The sequence below is a fragment of the Pygocentrus nattereri genome, chromosome 10 (genome assembly GCF_015220715.1).
Source record: "Pygocentrus nattereri isolate fPygNat1 chromosome 10, fPygNat1.pri, whole genome shotgun sequence".
NCBI classification, from domain to species: Eukaryota; Metazoa; Chordata; class Actinopteri; order Characiformes; family Serrasalmidae; genus Pygocentrus; species Pygocentrus nattereri.
Genome location: NC_051220.1, coordinates 16272331 through 16291380, shown reverse-complemented (window position 1 = coordinate 16291380; position 19050 = coordinate 16272331). Strand labels below are relative to the sequence as shown.

Here is a 19050-nt window from a genome sequence, read left to right as displayed (position 1 = left end):
GAATTAATAGTTCATTTGTAAAACACACTAAGGGTGTGTCATCAGAAGGGCGAGGTATAACGCCTTGTGTCAAGGGCTCGGGTAAAGTGCCGCCCAGTTGGGTTAGGGTGGCCTCTGTAAGAGTACTAAGAATTAACATATTCTTCTTTCGCGCCTGCTGCCAAAGCTTTTATTTTGCTTACGGCTGACAGCATCCTGGCCGCTACTGGCTTGCGTATTTGGGCTCCGTCTTTCTTTGTTCCTATCAAAACAACACGAAAGCTCTTCTGTTCCTGGGAGAGTTGTATAGAATCACGAGTATGCATCAGCTTGGGGAGACAGAAGGAGCAAGAGAGAGCGAGCGAGCGAGAGAGAGTGAGAGAGAGAGAGAGAGAGAGAGAGAGAGAGAGAGAGAGAGAGAGAAAATAAAATTACAGTCTGAGGTGATGCAAATGATATCCTCAGTGTATCTTCCCCAAAGCTCCTACCAGCACACTGACAGCTGATGCCAGGATTAAACAAAAAGATCAGGAACTTATGACTAATAGCTCAAAGCAATCATCTCTCATTATTTCAATTACATGGGTAAATGCATGCAATCATGGATCAAATTGCTGCTCTGAAGAGGGTCTTTTCAGCCACGCATCCCTGTTAGCAACAAAAAAGAGACCAAATGTGCAAATATTTGCATTGATTTTCCTTATGAAAATACACTTTTGTTTGAAGAAAAAAATGATCCTGTGCTTGGAAATTGTGCCTTCTAAAAAAATTTCCAAAAACACAGCAATGCAACAGCACACTGGTCAGCACACATTGGTCCAGAGATGACATACGAAATATAGAGGACACTGGCAGAAGTGGAATTTCATGTCACTGCAGCTATCTGAGGTGAAGGGCTTCGTAAATGGCAACCATTTCCCCCAATAATAGTAGTTGCGAATGCGGCTGGGCCGGCCGATTCTGGGGTCCTCAGCAAGCTCGTGATTGATGACTCACAGACTGAGAGAAAATTGCCTTCTTATGCATAATTCATCAGGCTATCTATTTGCTGTTAAAGTAGCTGACAGGAATGTTTCTGACTGTCTGGGGGCACAATCCACTTTCAAATCACTTATAAGGAGCGGAATATCAAAAATAGCAGAGTAAGGCCCAGTATCAGGTTAGGGGTCCCTTTCTTCTCAGAGATATGGAGGGTGCATGAAGCAGTCTCCAGCTTTTGTGTAGGTAATGGATGAAATGCTTTGAGGACAAATCTACTTCATTTCACAACACCTGGCTGTACAGATGGAGAGAAATTTATCTAACACCACTTATGTGTTAATCAGAAAAGTATTGCGTCTACTGCTGTGCTTTCTCTTAACTCATTTCATTGTTCTCCAATTCTGCAGGCATGCCAATGTAAAAATAAAAAAAGACATGAGGCTCTATGGTGCTCTGTGTGAAAGATGGTCAAATGGTGGCACAGCAGATAAGGTCTTGTCCTCCCAGGGGCAATACTTGAAAGGAATCTGTTATAATACACCAGACTGTGTTTACAGACAAAAAGATGGCCGGAGCAGTGCGTGACATTTCAAAAACTTATGTAAGAGACTTCTCGAAATCTATTTTGTATCGACTGGGTGCCACAGCTCTGGCCTCTGTGTAACTGAGCTCTGCCTTTGTCCCTCTGTAGTCACCCGCAACAAGCGTCCCACAAACACCCCACCCCCACCCCCCCACCAGATTCAGCCCAATCAGACAGCTTGGCTAAACTCCTGCCCAGTTGAGCACAAGACCCCAGACATGGGGCTGAAGATGAAGAGAAGGGGTGCTGTTAGGAAGAGGGAGGGGGGGCAGCAAGGTTTGAGGGCAACCCGTCCCAATTCACTCTTCCCTTCCCTTGCATTAGCTCTTCCTGCGCGGGCTCCATCGACCTGTCACAGACGTCAGTGAGATTGACTGCCAGGGCAGATGCGCAGCTATAACAGGTAACCCGATCTTCCAGTCCCATCTGGCTCACAGCCTTCCTCAATTCACACTTTGCCTCAAGAAGACACATCAAAAGAAGAACACTCTTTGTGCTCTGGGGAAACATTGTCACATACATTATATATATATATATATATATATATATATATATAGAGAGAGAGAGAGAGAGAGAGAGCTAGATATAGATATATTAGACATGCACACACATATGTACGTGTGGGTGTAGACGTGTATGTATTTGAATGTGGCCCACCTTTCACGTGAACATGGAAGCATGAGGAGCTGCTGAGCTTTATAATCAGGAGAAAAATGGCATCCCAAAGGGACGATGAGAATTATGCAGATTAGCATCTTATGGACTAATCATCAATTAGCATGTTTTTTTTTCTTTTTTTTGGAGAAGGGACTTTGAAATTGCATGCATTGTGTCTTCAGTGTAGCGCTTGATTTCTAATAAGAATTGCAATTAGAAAATGCTGTGAAAGCGCTGGGAGGACGAAGGCTTCTCAGACAGATGGAGTGTTTAATTGCACAAAGCCTGAGAAGCTCGTCCCCTTGCCCTGACAAGGAGGGATTGGGGGATGGAGGGGGTTGGGAGGTGGGGGGGTGGGTTGATCTGTGAGCTGTTTTGGAGAGGGGCGAAGAGGGAGGGAGTGATGTTTTTTTGTTTCACAGGCCACCTCTTGGCTGAAGAGAGAGACGGAGAGAGAGAAGAAAATCTGTGAGAGTGGTGCCCAGCAGAGTCTCTTGCAAGCATGGACAGATCACCTCATCCCCCTACTGATCGATGGAAGTGCTGTTGTCTGCCCATCACTTGTGCTGGTAATGACTTCTTCCCTACCAAAATATTTTGTCAAGCTTCAGTGCAGAGAGTCCCCACTCTCTGAATCAACACCTCAGAAATCCATCAGTGAGCTCACGATCCTACAGGCTTTTTCTTCCAAGAGAGGGAGGGGGGAATTAGTAACAAATTCTCTGCCTGAACAAACTCAAGCACACATCAAGAACAAGATCTTGGTCCAGTTATGTGCAGCCAACATTTACGAAAGAAGGAAAACACGGGCGGGAAAAAAAACTAAGCCATCGTATACAAGGAAAGGCCAGAGATACTGGTCTCATAGACAATTCACTTCATTGTTCTTTGAGACACACTCACTACCCTCCCACCTCATGTCAGAGAGAGATAGTATGACACAAACAAAGTACACTTTTCAGGTTTGCAAGTTTTGTTTAAGATGTTTGTTTCCTTGCTATATTAAATCTCACATAATCCCTGAACGAATTTAGGGATTACAGGAAAAACACATTTGTGACTGATACTCTGCGCAATGTATCCTGCAAGGTTTAATCTAAATTGAAACTAAAAAAAATGACAAATCAAAATCTTTTATACAGCTGGACAACAAATCACAGTATACAGTGCTGGAGTTCCCAAAGTCTGATGATATTCCTTTTATATCTGTAGATTGTCATATGGGCCAGCCTGATGACTGTGACCATAATCAGTGGTGATACTAATTATCTAATCAGCCTTATCTGTGTGAAGCGTGGAGATGTGTGAGCTTTGAATGTAGACACTGAGCTGCCTAACCCAGTGACTGAAAGTGCTCCATCTAATGGTGACAAGACCAAACAGCAGAAGTCTCTCTCTCTCTCTCTCTCTCTCTCTCTCTCTCTGGAGAATCTATCTCCCCTCCCTGTTACAGACAACCAAACCTCTGCAGATCCCACCCCCTTCAGTCCCGCCCAGCCAATCCTCAAACACTCAGGCGTGTTTGACTGACATCTGCTTTTATTATTGTTTGTGCTGGGGTAAAATTAATATTTGTTTTGCATGTGGGCAGCGCGTGTGGCAACGTAAGGAGCCAGGGGACCTGAGGCCCGCCCGGCAAGCAGAGCAGGAAGCCTTTAATAAAGGAACCAGCTCCATTACGTAACCCTTTGGAACCGGGGCCCCGCTTCCTGAAACACTTAGCCATATCAGTGTTGTTTAGGAGTTAGCATATGCTGCCAAATGCCCCCATCGTGATGGGTGCGTTGCTGTAGACTTTGGCATTTAGCAGAGAGGACTAATTATAAAAAAAAAAATAAAAAAAAATACAGGGCTGTGGGTGAGAAGGGAGCCACACTCCGGCAGCTAATGGACATACGGATGCCACTTAGCTCCTGGTCTCAGGTCAGAGAATAGCGGGGAGAGAAATTAGTGTGCTGCTAGTTGACAAGGCCTTTGAATAATGCCAGATAATTTCAGGCTCACTTTTCCCTTTACCTCAGGAGCCACTGAAACGTGCACACAACACAAACCAATCTAAGATGTGTGGCGTGTAACATAAGTGTCTGATCTCTGGAAGAGAGGGAGGAGAGAGAGTGAGTGAGTGAGTGAGAAAGAGAGAGGGGAGAGTGAGAAAGGGAAACTCTAGATCTGAGCCAGTGAGTCAAGTTGAATAGGCAGCCAGCGATCGTGGTCACCATGTCAGGTCACACAGATACGCCTCGGCGAGTGACATCGGAGAACTGGCCGATAACCAATCCACAGCAGCAGCATTGCATTATAGGATTAAAGAGGGATTGCCAGGTCCCCCGGTTTTCATCATATATCAATATAACAATTTGCTTAAGCCGTTTCAAGGTGCCTCCGAGGCTCACTTTAACACATGGGGACTTCCTGAAGCGGTCGACTGAAGCTATCCACACAATCTCACCTCTGAGACCTGACATTCCTCTGGTCTGCTTGAGTGTGAATGGGCAGATCAGGACAAAGCGGCCTCAGTGCTCTCGTTTGCGAAGCGGCGGCTGAAGCCTTCATCGCTGACAGACGGCCCACCTCGAGTGCCACACGAACTGCCAGTCTGGAAGTTTTTCACTTGCTTCTCTACAGCAGAAACATTCTCAGTGCCAAACAAGGGCACCTGAGAAATACCACAATGAGTTATAGCAAGAGTTATGCAAGTGGCCACTGCATGGAGTCTCACAGTCTTCTCTGGAATTTAGTGTGGTTGTATTAAAAATGTGAATAAAAAAATCAACAAAATAGGTTAGTAGGTTTATATGCAATTTATTGTTACACCTGTCCTATTTTAGATCACATGGATGAATATTCGGTCCACTGGTCAGCATTACACAAGTGTGCCGTAGACAAGATGAATATCTTCAATGTCTCAAATGTCCTGTATCGACTCTTGATCTTGAAATAAGCATTAAGAATTAAAGCCCAGGGGAAACTGAAGGTGTAGATAGCAAGTAAAACATACGTCCCCTTCTACACAATCTCTTGCAAAAGGCCTCAAGGCCAGATTAGGCCAGGAAAATAAATGTTACTCGCACACATTTTCAGGAAGCTGTTTTTCCTGGTGCATACACAACAATGCAGGCTCATGCTACCCCTATAGTTGCGGCTGCTCATCCATGACTGAATGTTTTTTTCCTTCATTGTAAGAAACTAGACACTTAAGCTTTAATGTAAACATTCATCATTTATTTAGCAGGACATCTCTTAAACATGAGCAGGTAAATGTTTTGAATACCAGGGCTTTAGTCCTCAGTCAGGGCCAAATGTCTCCCCTTGACCTTGCAAATTCAAGCGGGCGCATACAAACACTTACCTGTCACTCACCACCCCTGACTTTTACACCCTGTCGAAAATGGTGGTCTACGAAGGATGCTTGCTCTTAGCAAACCTGTGAAAACACACATAGGAACTTCAAAGGGTTGGCTAAGAGCTGAAAAAGCGAGAAGAGCCTGGGTTTAGAAGGGGAAGAAAGACAGAATAGGCCAGTCAAGGAAGAAGAATCCTGGAGACAAATGTCACTTTGCTGAGTATAATCCACAGCCCCCTGAGAACCGAGGCAAATCTTTCGGTTGAAGGAATTAAAATATTTCTGTCACTGAGCAGGGGAGAGGGGCTGCACAGACTCAGGGACGGTGTTTGTCTATGTATGTTTACAACAACTGTCATTAAAGGCACAAGAAACAAGATGGCTAATGTAACACGATCCCTCCCCTTGGCTGAATAATTAATGCCAGCTGCAAGGAAGAGAGATCAACGCATATTCTTCCTTCCCCATCACTTGCCTCCCTCGCCCTTCTCTATGTGTCTCTGGGGATGGATGGGTTTCGTTCCTGGTCGCGATGAGTAGCCATTTACCGCTTGATCTGGCCTTCTTAGTCCCGACTCTCTTCCTGTCTCCTGAAACCAAATTTGCCTCGTTTTAGTCACCTCGAAGCAGACTTGTGTGTGTATATATTTTCAGGGAAATTTGATTGTCAATATCGATTTTTCAATCGGCCCTCAGCTCGGGTTCAGAAATATGTAAACTGTTGTGTTATTTCATCAGGGCCTGGCTGAAGAACACATACCTCAGATATTGAACACCCAATACGGTGGAGGGATCTTTAAGCAAGACAACTCAGAGATAAGTAGATTAAAAAAGCCATAATGGGGAAACAAGTGCCCATTTCAAGTGCAGTTGAAGGAAATTTAAGACCTGGAAAGTTGCATTATAAATTTTTGATCAAATTGAGGATATTTTCACACTGGCTGAAGCCTGAAACCTGAACCTATATTTTCTGTCTTTGGTTTCCTTTCTTGAAGTACCCTTAATGTGCCAAAGATGTACTACTTAAGCTCGGGTTACTGTTGTTGGTTTGTACGTTAATGTCTAAAAAGTTCAGATTGGATTTGAATCGACCAATATGCATTAAAACCACTGTTCTTTAATCAAAATCATATATGATCTGAAAGGGAGAGTAACAAAAGCTTCCCATTCTTTCAACATCCTGCTTTTTTTGGCCTGTCTAATCCAGTTGAGGTTTGAATGTGGTCTTTCTTCTCTTACAGCAGTGGAGAGTTACTGCAGGAGATGGACAAATTAGCCTACACCTCCATTCCTGAGCGAGGCTATTGTATATCGCCGCAGTCTGTTCAGAGTCTCGAAAAGAGGGCTGTGGTTCACTTGCACTTATTTGACATGTAAAAAATCTGTACAAAAATGGGTATTGCAGGTCACATTTATTTACATAAACTAGTAATGCTGTTTTAATAACTTCACCTTTGTTCTGATTAGAATCTGTCTTTAAAAATAATTAAATATTTATATATAAATTATATGAATAATTCATTATAATTAACTTCTAATTATTAATTATAAAATAATTTATATACAAATAACTTAATTAACGTACAAATAAAATTGAAAACCTTTTCCTTATCCTACAAATTCACAATTTTAGAAATATGAAGCAACAACGACAACATATATGTAGTACCTACACTATGTATTATTGATGCATCTTCAGTGAACAACTATTAAATGCACATTAAACTAAAACCAGAAGGTGAAACATATAAATAAAATTAATATTAAAAATAGTTTATTAATAAATAATATTAATAATATACAGTTGATGTATGAACATAACACTGTATGCCCAAAATGGTCATTTTATAGTAGAAGGAAAAAAACAGCCGTAACTTATAAAAATATACTTTTTTACAAGTTATTGTCGACCATTTCTGCAAGTGCGTCATGAAATTTTCACACAATATGAAGGCCAGCTGTTTTATGTTTCTAATTATGTAATAGAGTAAACAAAAACAAAAATGGAGACACAAAGCTGTGTCCAGCATCAACATATGTATTTGCTATGAAAACTACTTTGTCACATAGTAATGGGAGGGTTTCAAGCTGTTAACTCATCACCATGATGTTTTAAGATGTAGTGGTATGAGATCAATATTTTAAAACAAACTCTCTTGGAACGATCAATTAAGATGCCTCCCAACAGCACTTAATTTTCATAATTCAGCTGCCCCGACTTGAACTGCAGTCAATGTTTTGCTCAGGCCTCCAATGGAATAAGTGTGTTGTCTTTCAACAGATGTGACTGAAAGTGTATCGGGAACACTTTGTGCATTAGGCTCAGAATTCTAAATGAACGGCTGGCTTCAGCGATCCAACCCAAGCAGACACTTAAAAACTGACACACAGGAACCCAGAGAAATTACTTAAAGGATCAGTTACATCTAAAATGATGGAATCAATAACAATATTTTCCCTTGGATCCTATCGCACTGATAAGCAAAAAAACCCTCCCTTAAAAGCCACATTAAACTTTAATCGGGCGCAGTTTGCTCCGGCGATTAGTAATATCTGGACAGCTGTCTTCTGACGTGTTTAAAGCTTGTTTCTTTTACCATTTCAGTGTCATCTACTAATTGCCTTTTCTTTGGGACACATGATCCTACTGAATTGAATCATAGGAGTATGAAACAGGGAAAGGCTTTTTGGGGGCTTGGGTCAGAAGAAAACAGGCGAGGCTGAGATGCTCACTGAGTCTTGGCTACATTTGTAGGCTCTGTCCCAAGTGGCTTCACTTAGCATCTAATTTCAAGCCATCAAGGAGTAGTTATTTGTTTACTGGCTACTTGTGTGAAGTCTTTGCATAGCCCCATCTTAGGACCGGGCATTTTCTATACCAGTTTTCCACCTACACATAGGCCTGCTTCCCTCTTTTTTTCAGTTATCATGATATACAATGTAAGCAATTACAAGTTTTAAAATACATCTACTGCAATTTACACCACACATCCAATTCACCTGACAGCAACAGTAACTTTTTTTTTTTTTTTTGGTATTTGTATTGTCCTGCAGAGCAGCAATATAGAAAGCATCGTTATCAGTTACTATACATTGGGATTTGAAGTACAATAAATGACTCCTATTGTGAGCAGTGGAGAATGTATGTGAGATCCTGTAACTGTCTGATGTGTGGAGGGTAGTAGCTGGTTTATGGAGGCCCCAATCAGTATTTACTTGAAAAGAGAAACTTAGAAGAGGTTGGTTTTAATATCTCCTTCAGGTCCGGGGCCAATGCGGGCTGTGATTTCACAAGTGCAACCCGAGCAATCACCGCTATCCCCCTGATTGCCTGGCCTGCGTCTCCGAGGATGCAAAGAGCGAAAGATTATCTTTCCCCTGAACTTCCTCTGATTACCGACTTTGAGAGGCATGCCTTCATCAGCCAACACGCCGGCAGAACCTCACAGTCATAATGTAGTATTTATTAAAGACAGGGCTATTTAAGCCGATCGATACATTCAATCTCTGTCTGTGTCTCTTGGCTTTGAGGGTTAGAATAGCTGACACAGGAGACATCCTATATTGGCTTGTGGTGAAACATTCCTTACAAAGTGTTTTAATGGGTTTATTTGAGCCAATACTGCCAACATTTCAGAGAGAGGTGTGGTAACAAAAACTGCAAGGCGTATTCAAAGATAGGCTAAAGCCGTTTATGGAATAGCCTAAAGGAAATGGTATGTATATCCTATGTGCCCATCATATAAAATTTAAATGAATGGTAACTTTTAATTATTTTAAAGACATATCTTTATTTTTTTTAAACGAACACTTCATACAAAACATGGCTAATAATGAATGAGTGTTAATAAGGCCAGTTAGCGTAAGGCAAATGAAATCATGCTGATTGATCACAACATGCCTTCATTTGCTGTTGGCCACATCAGCAATTTTTGAGTGAACTATTCCTTCAAGACTTGCAATTACAGGAGTTGGAGGCAAAACAAAGAGATGCCTTAGGAGAAAACACCAACGAAAGACATCTCAGGTATTAAGTGCAAGTCCATCTAATTGGTCTTCAAGAGGCACCCTGAGAAACTTGTCTTTTTAGACTTTTTTTCCACCCTCCATGGAAGGCATGAGGCAAGGTTTGATGGATTGCATTCCCTGTCTAACTATTGACTGCTACTCCAGCTCTAGCCAGGTATGAAGATCTTATCAGTTCCAAGGCCTATTGCCCCTGGCCTTTTCAGCCTAGCACGGCTTGGTTTACGGAAATGTCTTGGATTCATGCTGATGTACTGTATCAGTGAGCAATAGGAAAAAGCTGCACTGATTGTCTCACTGAACATTTCCACAATTAAGACAGCCAAACATTTCATGCATGTTAGCCATACTGATATCTCACACACAAGATCATTATCAACTGCTATTATCTACTGATACAATTTCTAAATAGTAAATATGATCAGAACTGATTTATATGATCTATGTCTAAAATGAAAGACAAAGGATACATTTTCCTATTAAGGTTCTATTAAGCTGCAGTTGGATGACATACGTCTGCGAGAGAACTACGCAAAGTTCTCTCATGGTGAGACAACTTCCTCACTGACCCTCACAGGACAGCTTACAACACATAGCTCTAACATAGCCACATGCACCTGCTTTAACTCCAACAGGAAGTTATCAATTTATCTCTCTTAGAACTGCACAAGTGGGGGTAATCCTCCCATTGAATTGTTTCAACTCCTCTGCCCATAAACAAAGACGGGATAATGGCCTTGTTGGAACTGTCTTGTTTTGGTGGAGGACATTCAAGAGGCTTAAGACCAAGCTCTTTGTAGCTGCTATTTGTCTTTCTACACAGCCAATAATCCTGGCATTTGTCAGGCCATTAGGGCAAACTTAAGCTTTTGGAGTGCCGGCTTCTTTCTGCCCTCAACCACACTTGAAATGTGACTTAACCCTAGAGTTTGCATTAAGCCGAAGATATTTTCTTTTCTTCACCTGTCATCAAGGTGTAAAGGAAGCTAGGCAGAAGCTAGGCAACACAAGCTAAAGTGCCTAGCTCATTTCTCTAAGGTTTATGATCAGATATTGCTGTTTATTTAAGACAAAAACCATGTTTATTTCTGTCTTGTACAAGTGACACTGAGCCATCAGTAGCTCCATCACTTTATGGTCTCTCATTAAATTAACTAGGAATTTAACAGTTTTTAATCTGGTGACAAATTAGCATTCACAGTTGTATCAATTGACTTATTTCTACTGTCTTGTAGTGGGTGACTCTAATAGTAAATGAACTATAGAAGCCAGAGGAAGCCCCCTGCATGCCAGCTGTGAAGGATTTTTTTTAGGATATATTCCAATACATCATCCAGCCAGAACGTTTCAGAGTTTGAGCTGAGAGGCAATAAAGTAATTAAAGCACCAGGGGTTCAAACATTCAATATCATTTTGCAAAATGTGTTTAATTAAAATTAATCATGAGCTGCATTATATCGCTACCTGTGGTGAAAAGTGGTGCACTGGTTCTCACTCTAGTCAAGATTTTCTTTGAAGGTTGGAAATTGGAGCAAGCAGCGATTTTAAGACGTTGCCAAAGACTTTGAATTACAGCAATCTCTTTGCATTTCCTCTATTCCACATTCGCCATTATGGTATGTCTTTTTAAATAATTCCTCCCCTCTTTCAAATAATTCTTCTCAGTGGGGCAACATTAAACTCCAAACTCTAATCAAATTCCATCACTGTTACTATAGTGCACTTTCAGATTTCAATACTCATTTCAAGTTGGCTAATAGCTCCTTCTACAAGTACATCAAAACAATATGTTACAAATCCTCGCCTGGTCTATATGTTAATTACAATTTTTCACTACACAAATTGTAGGTTGTTGAATCAACTGTGGAACATTTTGTACACTTCAAAATGAAAAATTGAAAATGTATTGCACTTCATCTAAATCTAAATTTAAAGAGGGCTAACATTATAAAAATGAGTCAAAGAAAGCCACATACATTTTAAAATGTTTGAAATATATTGTTTTCTGTTTTTTTTTTCTTTTTATTTCTAAGGAACCATGTGTTAGCTCTATCTCTTTGTAGCTCAAAGACCTGAGTCAAGCAGATTGTTGGGCTTGAAAATAGCTTGTGAATCATATTGTGCCAATTATACCTTGTGTTTACCTGGTACAATGACACTCAGTATTTGCTGCACGTGATGGTGTAGTAGTTGAATAAACTGTGGGAATTAAATCTGTGGCATTAGATGACCCCAATTAAAGTTCTAAAAATTTCAAACATATCACATGTGGTTCTATATGATATACACAGAATATTTATGTCTACAGAATGCAATACATATAAATGATAAATTAGCCCTGCATAGAAACAGCCAAATTTTATTAGATTTTAATTATATTAGGTAATTTAAATACATATTACTAATAAGCAAAACCAGCAGATGCCCAAATAAACAAATACATAAATCATAAAATAAAAGAAACAACAATATATAGTAAGGGAGGTGGAAGTAGCTGCCATACAAAGCTTATTTCTACAGAAATTGAGACCTGGGAAAAATGCCCAGAACAAGGAACATTAGAACATATTGTAGAGGTTAAACATGCTGCTGTAAATTTACAATTAGCCAGAATTCCTTCTCATTTGTGAATAGACTTCAATGGAAAAACAAGGTGCCTGGCACCATTTTTTAGCAATTTTCTAGCAAATCCATTTCCAGCAAACTGTTTGGTTCATTCATATAACAGTGCATAAACAGTGCTTAAAAAAATTACATTTATTTTAAAAAAGGATATTTAACAGAGCCCGCAGCCTAAAGTTTTCTTCGATTTTATTTTTCCCCTGAGATTCACTTATAATGCTTGTGTGGTTTCATGTACAAAAACAGTAACAATTGCATTTTTACATGATCATTTTCAACTTCTTTATCCCTTGGAATTAAACAGGGTGGTTTTGTTCCTGTGCTTTTACAAGTGATGTATTTAAATGAATTCTGTTCTAATTTTGAAAGTCTTGTATTGTGCCTCGTTCAAAAAGCAGAAATATTTCTTATAACTTCAGCATGAATTGGCAACACAAAACTGTGGTAGGCTGCATAAGTGGACATGTGTAAATGATTTCTTTCATGACACCACAGAAAAAAAAATAATTCCAAAAGGGTTTTTGCAGCTTAGTTTCCATTTATATTCTGTAGGGACTGGAGTGTGAATGGTATGTTTAGAATCACAATGTTTATATATCAAACTCTTTTATTAAAAAAAATTAAAAATTAAAGGAAAATTGGTTTTCCATGGCATGGGCCATGATTACATCTCTACTCCAATGGATAAGATTTGACTGTGGTTCATGGCTGACTGAACTGCTTTGGTGTTTATTATCTCTCTCTTTCATAGACTACTCATAACATAGTTGCAGAACATGATGCTGGTGTTTAGAGCAGGGACTTAACTACCCTAAAGAAGGCAGAGGGTTACAGAATAGTGGGAGAAAAAAAACATTTCAGCCACAGTATAAATTATGTTTAAAATTAATAAAAAAATTACTATACAAACAAATAAACACACAAATAAATAACTGTTACACACCACCCTACTTTATTTCATTTCCATCAAAATGACAATTAAGTACAAGTTATTCATAGAGAAAAATGCAGTGTTTAGTGCGCCTATGAGTTGTCTTTATAAGAACTTCCATTCCTTTTGGGAGATGTAATCAGTTATATACCTCCAAAGTCCAGTCTCAGAAGTTGGTTGATTTTGTACTTCTCACAATCCAAGTAATCCCTAACACATTCAATGATGTTGAGATTGATGGCCAGTCCATTGTTCTGAGAACACCAGCAGCTTCTTTTGTTTGATCTGCAAATTTTCTTTGTTTCCTTTTCCATTTCCTTTTCTCAATAAGTTTCTTGACAGCTACACGTCCTTTTAGACCCATAATGTCTTCTCACACTGGAAAGGTGGACAGAAACACCTGTGTATTTTCTTCAGATTAAAAAAAAGAGTGGTGTTTGATTTTCTCTTCTCTCTCAAAGATAAAAGCTTGAAGTTTTGGTGGTCTGCCAGGTCTTGCACTGTTACTGGGAGTCCAATTTTATCCATACCTATTACTCAGTTTTTCAAGCCGTTTTGGAAACTCCTGTTTTTTAAATGATTTTCCATAATCTCCTCAAAGATATCTCCTGCAAAGTTAATAACTTGTACTTCGTAGGCATTTTGATGGAAATTAAATACATGAGGACTAGCTTCCTGGCCTTACTGTACATAAGTACATACAAACTTCCAACAACCTTTAACTAGCTGCATTACTTCCTTAGCTTTTGGGGGTATGCTAGCTCTACAACTGAACAAACCAGTGGTTAGTCAGTGACATATTTAGGTTATAAAGTTCAGGAATCCATTAATGTGCAATCAAATAAAGCACTGGATCTCTCCAACTTACTTCCTTCTGGGTACACGTGATTGGTACTATACCCGACTCGTGGTTGTTACCATGTCAACGCAATTTTACTAGCATTTCACCTGCATGTGCAAAAATACCACAATAAGTTGAGCACACGGTTCAGTAAGGTCTCTATTTAAAACTGAGGACTGGCCAGGGCTTCAGCATGCTGGATACCCAGCAACATGGCAGTTACAAGAAAACATAAGAGCAGGTCCTGACTTGGAACAAAGAGGTCTGATGAACTGACACCTGACCTATTAACAGTTCATTAGGGAAGCTTAAATGATTTTGCCACTTTTGCTACCTACATCCTCAGACTGGACCCTAAAAGTGTCGCCTGCCAGCAAAGGCTGTAGGCATTGTGTGTTTCTGAGAAACTCTCCCTCGTCCTAATGAGTGCCTTTGTTTCCCTCCTGAGGAGGTCAGTGCTGTGAGGCAGCTTAGGCTGGCTAGAAGCTATCCCTCCACAAGACTGGGAATCTAAGCTGCCAGCAATCTTATTTTTATTCTTCTATCATCTCCACTTCAGGCACAAGTCTTCTGTCACAAATTCAATGAAATTAAGTACCTATTTTCATTTTGTGGATGTAGCTGCAAGTGGATATTCTAAATTACAGAACCCCAGAAAGGAGGGAGGTTTAATTATGTTGATTTGTTAATCTAAGGCGAATAAGGTCTGGTTAAACAGTCTTTAATTGTGACTGTACATGTGATTATCTTGAAATAAAACTTTAACTAACAAACTGATGGATTACAGCCTTAAAATAAGCATACTGTACACAAGGTCCGTCTATATTGCATTTTATTCAACCTTGTCCTTGCTGTCCACTCTGTGTTAATTAAGTGGATTTGGTTGCCGCACATTTGAGAAGAAAGGCTGCCTTGTTGCCAAATGAGACTCTGCACGTGTCCTGTTCTCTCTCAGCTCTACTGTTAGTCATGGTTTACTCTCCAGTCTAGCACTTACAGATCATTAGCATGTGTAACTTCCTCCAATGAGGACAAGGCCAAACACGCCTGGGTACATGATGCAGCTGAGAGCCTCATGAATAAAACTGAGAAGTCCAATGAATGTCCATTCAGTCATTTAATATAGCAAGCCACAGCAAGAAACTGAAAATACACAATGATGTATAACAATCATGGACCAAATGGTTAACATGATCAACAATCAATAAAATGTCAAAAATGCATATTTTAATTTGGCTCTATTTTGACATTGAACAATTGTCAAGCTATATAAGTATGGCTTATAGTAGGTAGGGCCAAAGCTGAAAAACCTAGTACTTCAAACTTTGACAAAGGTACCAGAATCCTGCAGTGGATTCTTTCTGAGAGGACTTCAATCAACCAACGGGACACCACTGAGTAATAACTTTCTGGGATGAATTCAGGTTGTTTCAGTCCCACTGAGTGCTGTTTTAAGGAATAACGTTGTTGTCATTGTCATACTGGGCTCCAGCACACAAAGATCATCTGGTAGAGGAGCAAAATCAATGATTTTCCCCAGTCCAAGGCATGAATGCAGGAGAGTAGAAAAGGATCGCAGGCCATTTGACCTTCTCTGTGTATTAAACAAACACCAGATGGTGGACATTCACCAAGTCCATTATCTGAGGGCCTGGAGTGTTGTTCCTGCTGCTAATTCCCACAGAGTCCCTCTCCAAGCCTGCAACTGAACTGCATGCATTGCAGCAACTCTATCTTAGACAATGAATAGCTGAAGCTTCATTCAGATCCACCCTCTAAAGCAACAAACCCTTTTCCAAAAGTAGAAAGAACAGGTAATATTTTTGAGCGCTAGTGAATCTAAACCTACCAAATACACAAGATGTCTATCATCAATCCACATTGTTCATAGAACCCAAGGTGTGACAACAGATGGGTGACAATATGCCGCAATGCTTACTATAGGATTCTGCAGAATACTTACACAAATTACTGGAGATGATAGCTTGCTTCAAAGAAAATATGCAGGAGTGGGAAAGGAAGAGTAGGATCTTGGATGAATTGGGGAGAAAACATGCTGGGCTACCATTGTGCCTGCACAAACGTGGAAGGAATGCCCAGTGTGGTGATGAGAATTCAGGCCACAATGGTACAGCAGGGTGCTGATGTGTGTGCTGAACCGGAGGCTTGACGAGGAAGTCATAGCTGGCATCAGACACAGGAGTTCATTCATACATCACTTGTGAAAGGAGACGCAAAGGTGAAGGCAAAGCTATGTTGTCACTTGAATGACAGGTGCTGTGTTTTCATTCAAGTAGCAGAAAGTTTATTATTTACAAATGGTGCATTTATAATTTCATGATGAAGTTTCCCACAAAATAAAGTCCCATAAACTAATGGCTAATTATCTAGGAAGTGATCGATAAAGACAGTACAACCTGAAAGCTTACAGTTTTTAAAAAGTCAGGACCAGGATGTCGCAAATGCTACATAAATGAACTTAAAGCAAGTTCAGTGTCTGTTTAAACTAATCAAGATTCTATTTTTACATGCCGTATTTGGTTTACGATTCATGACATGAAACAATTCACTTTAGCTGGTATGATTACAATACCTGTTTTTACATCTTTAATGTACTTAAAGGTTCTACATGTTTTAAATATACTGGTCCACTAAGAAATCATTGGTTCTAATCATGTCATGTTTGGTGTCAGAAGTTTGCTTCTTAATTTTGGTAACATAGGTAACAAGTAATGTATATGCTTATTAGACATTAGTTTAACTCTGTGCAAACTGGATGCAGCAGACATCTGCCTTAAACCATGTTGAGTTGTTAAGTTATATTCAGAGTTGCTTATGTGGTTTCTAACACTACATGACATACATCTAAAATATGCTGAACGGCACACTGCAGAGCTAAAAACAATAGTAGCAGCCATCAGGATGCCTAGAATTTGTCATTTTTTCCATATTTATATCAATAACAATAAGTCATAAGCAGTCCGAAACCAGATAAATAAGTCTATTTGAGATTAACAACCTAATGCAGCTAGAGGCAAGTACATGATGATTCAGACATGCGGTCTGCATAATGTTAAACTGGAGCCTACAAGTTTTTTACTCTTATTATTAGCTACATTAGCCTTGTAACTCTAGTGCAAATGAACAAGCACATTTTGGACACTGAAAATTTTGGCTTATTAGCTACATTTAAAACAAACTGTGAAAAACTGTATGCATGTGGTTTTTCATTGTTTTTATTACACAGATATTTAAGGTGATTTTTTTTATTTACGGTGTTTATATGGAATACAGGATGCCTCATTTGCCAAGTACCCATGCTGTGTAAGAGGATTTTTTATCCCGTGTTTGCAAACAATAAAACAAACAATATAGAGCCCAAAAATGAAGCTCCTTATCAGTTGCTAATGAGGATCCTGAACATTTTACAAAACTCAGAGCCACCTCTCTGTGCCCCATTTGTGCAAGCAGATATAGCATACATACATTTCATGGTTTATAACCCTACAGACCTTTAAAATGAAACAGAAAATACTGCAGACAAAATTCCCCAGAGTTCTCACACAATCGCATACAAAGTAATAATAAAAATAACTGACCAAAGCCTAGATAAAAAGTTCTAATTGTCCCTGTCATTAAAAGCACGCACTAAAAAATCTTCACTTTTTAGTAATTGCATAGTGACCTCTCTGGGTGTTTGTTGCTTTTTGATAATAACGCCTAACGCTGGACATTTGAAATGGCATAGTGGTAATTACAGCCATCTAATTACACAGTGCCTGATGCCTGCCTTCAAGAGGTTAGTGCACAGAGCCCACTGACCCGTCAACTCGCTCTTTAGAAATGCAGTGAGAGCTAAATCTCCTGTTCTAATTTACTGAGCTCCAATGTGTTTATAGGGGTGAAAAACATGACATGATTCTTTGAAAAATAAGTTATTGAGATGGTAGCCTCAGACAGTTTCAAACTGAAGCCATAATTTACCCAACATGTACAACTGTGAGCTACAGTGTGTGATGCAATATTCATGATCAGATGACAGGTAGTGGTGGTAATTTAACTGACCATGAGCTGAATGTTTGCAATGTCTACAGTAATTTCACTGCTGTAATTCTAACATGCTTCTGTAAATTTTTTCAAAGTTAAGTTACAGAAATATTATAGTTACTTAGTTTTAGCCATTTAGTAAAAGAATTTAAAAGGTTTCCACTTTAAATAGCCTCAGCTGCGTGATTCACCATGCACAAATAGATGCGCAGATAGAATTTCAGTGGAATTTCAAAGGAATTTGGTCTGGGTCCCAGGTATGCTATGTATAGCTAAGGAAGAGAGAACACAATTCTATACTTTTTAAATGAAGGACAGTAGATGTGAATGCTTTCCTTCAAAGTTTGACAATAGTGGCATGAAGAAAGAAAGTAACAAATATGTTTCAATAGTTAAATATACTTTAAAGTATTTATAATTTCATTACGTCAAAACCCAGCCCAATCTGAGGCTCAAAATGCAGCAGAAGAAAGCTTGTACTCATTTTGGTTAAAAAGCTGTCAATGTCCAAGACTCCGGTTTGTGGTTTTAACTTGTCACAGTTTCATTATGAAGCCCATTTAAGTTGAAGAACTGCTTTCCAAAGAGGGTGGACTCAATATATCACTCACTTAAGGCTGTCACTATGGCCTAATTATGTCCTTATCAAAATAAAACAACAGAGACGTGGTCAAAAATGACGTATGGCTTTTTAAGTGGGCTGCAGGAAATAATCCATTTCAAAACAGTTTCATTTATAAGGATTATGTATCATTTTGACTCTCATGACACAGAATTTGCCTCAAAAATTACAACCAGTCAGAGTGTGAATGTGAGAAGGGAGAAAATCCTCCTCGATTCTCTCAAGTTTCTACATTTGGAGCTTGTCCATCAACAATGCCCAATTAGGCTAAGGCTGTCCACTCACTTATAAAACAAAGTGTTTACACCAGTTTGGCCAGTGTTTACACTTGGTAAGACCCAAACATAATTGAAACACAGAAACCAGCTATTACGTAGACCGAGAGAGTCTGTTCACGTGTTGCTAGTAGAAGTGTACT

The 19050-nt window shown here is 39.6% G+C and overlaps 1 long non-coding RNA gene across 1 annotated transcript in view; it reads left to right on the top strand.

Annotated features, from left to right (window-relative positions):
* The first annotated feature begins 1820 nt into the window (after positions 1 to 1820).
* LOC119264129 overlaps positions 1821 to 19050 on the top strand; it is a 28155-nt gene continuing 10925 nt past the window's right edge. The window contains exons 1-2 of the long non-coding RNA XR_005130787.1: positions 1821 to 1946; positions 2623 to 2769. This is a non-coding gene — a long non-coding RNA (uncharacterized LOC119264129). The remainder of the gene's footprint in view (positions 1947 to 2622; positions 2770 to 19050) is intronic.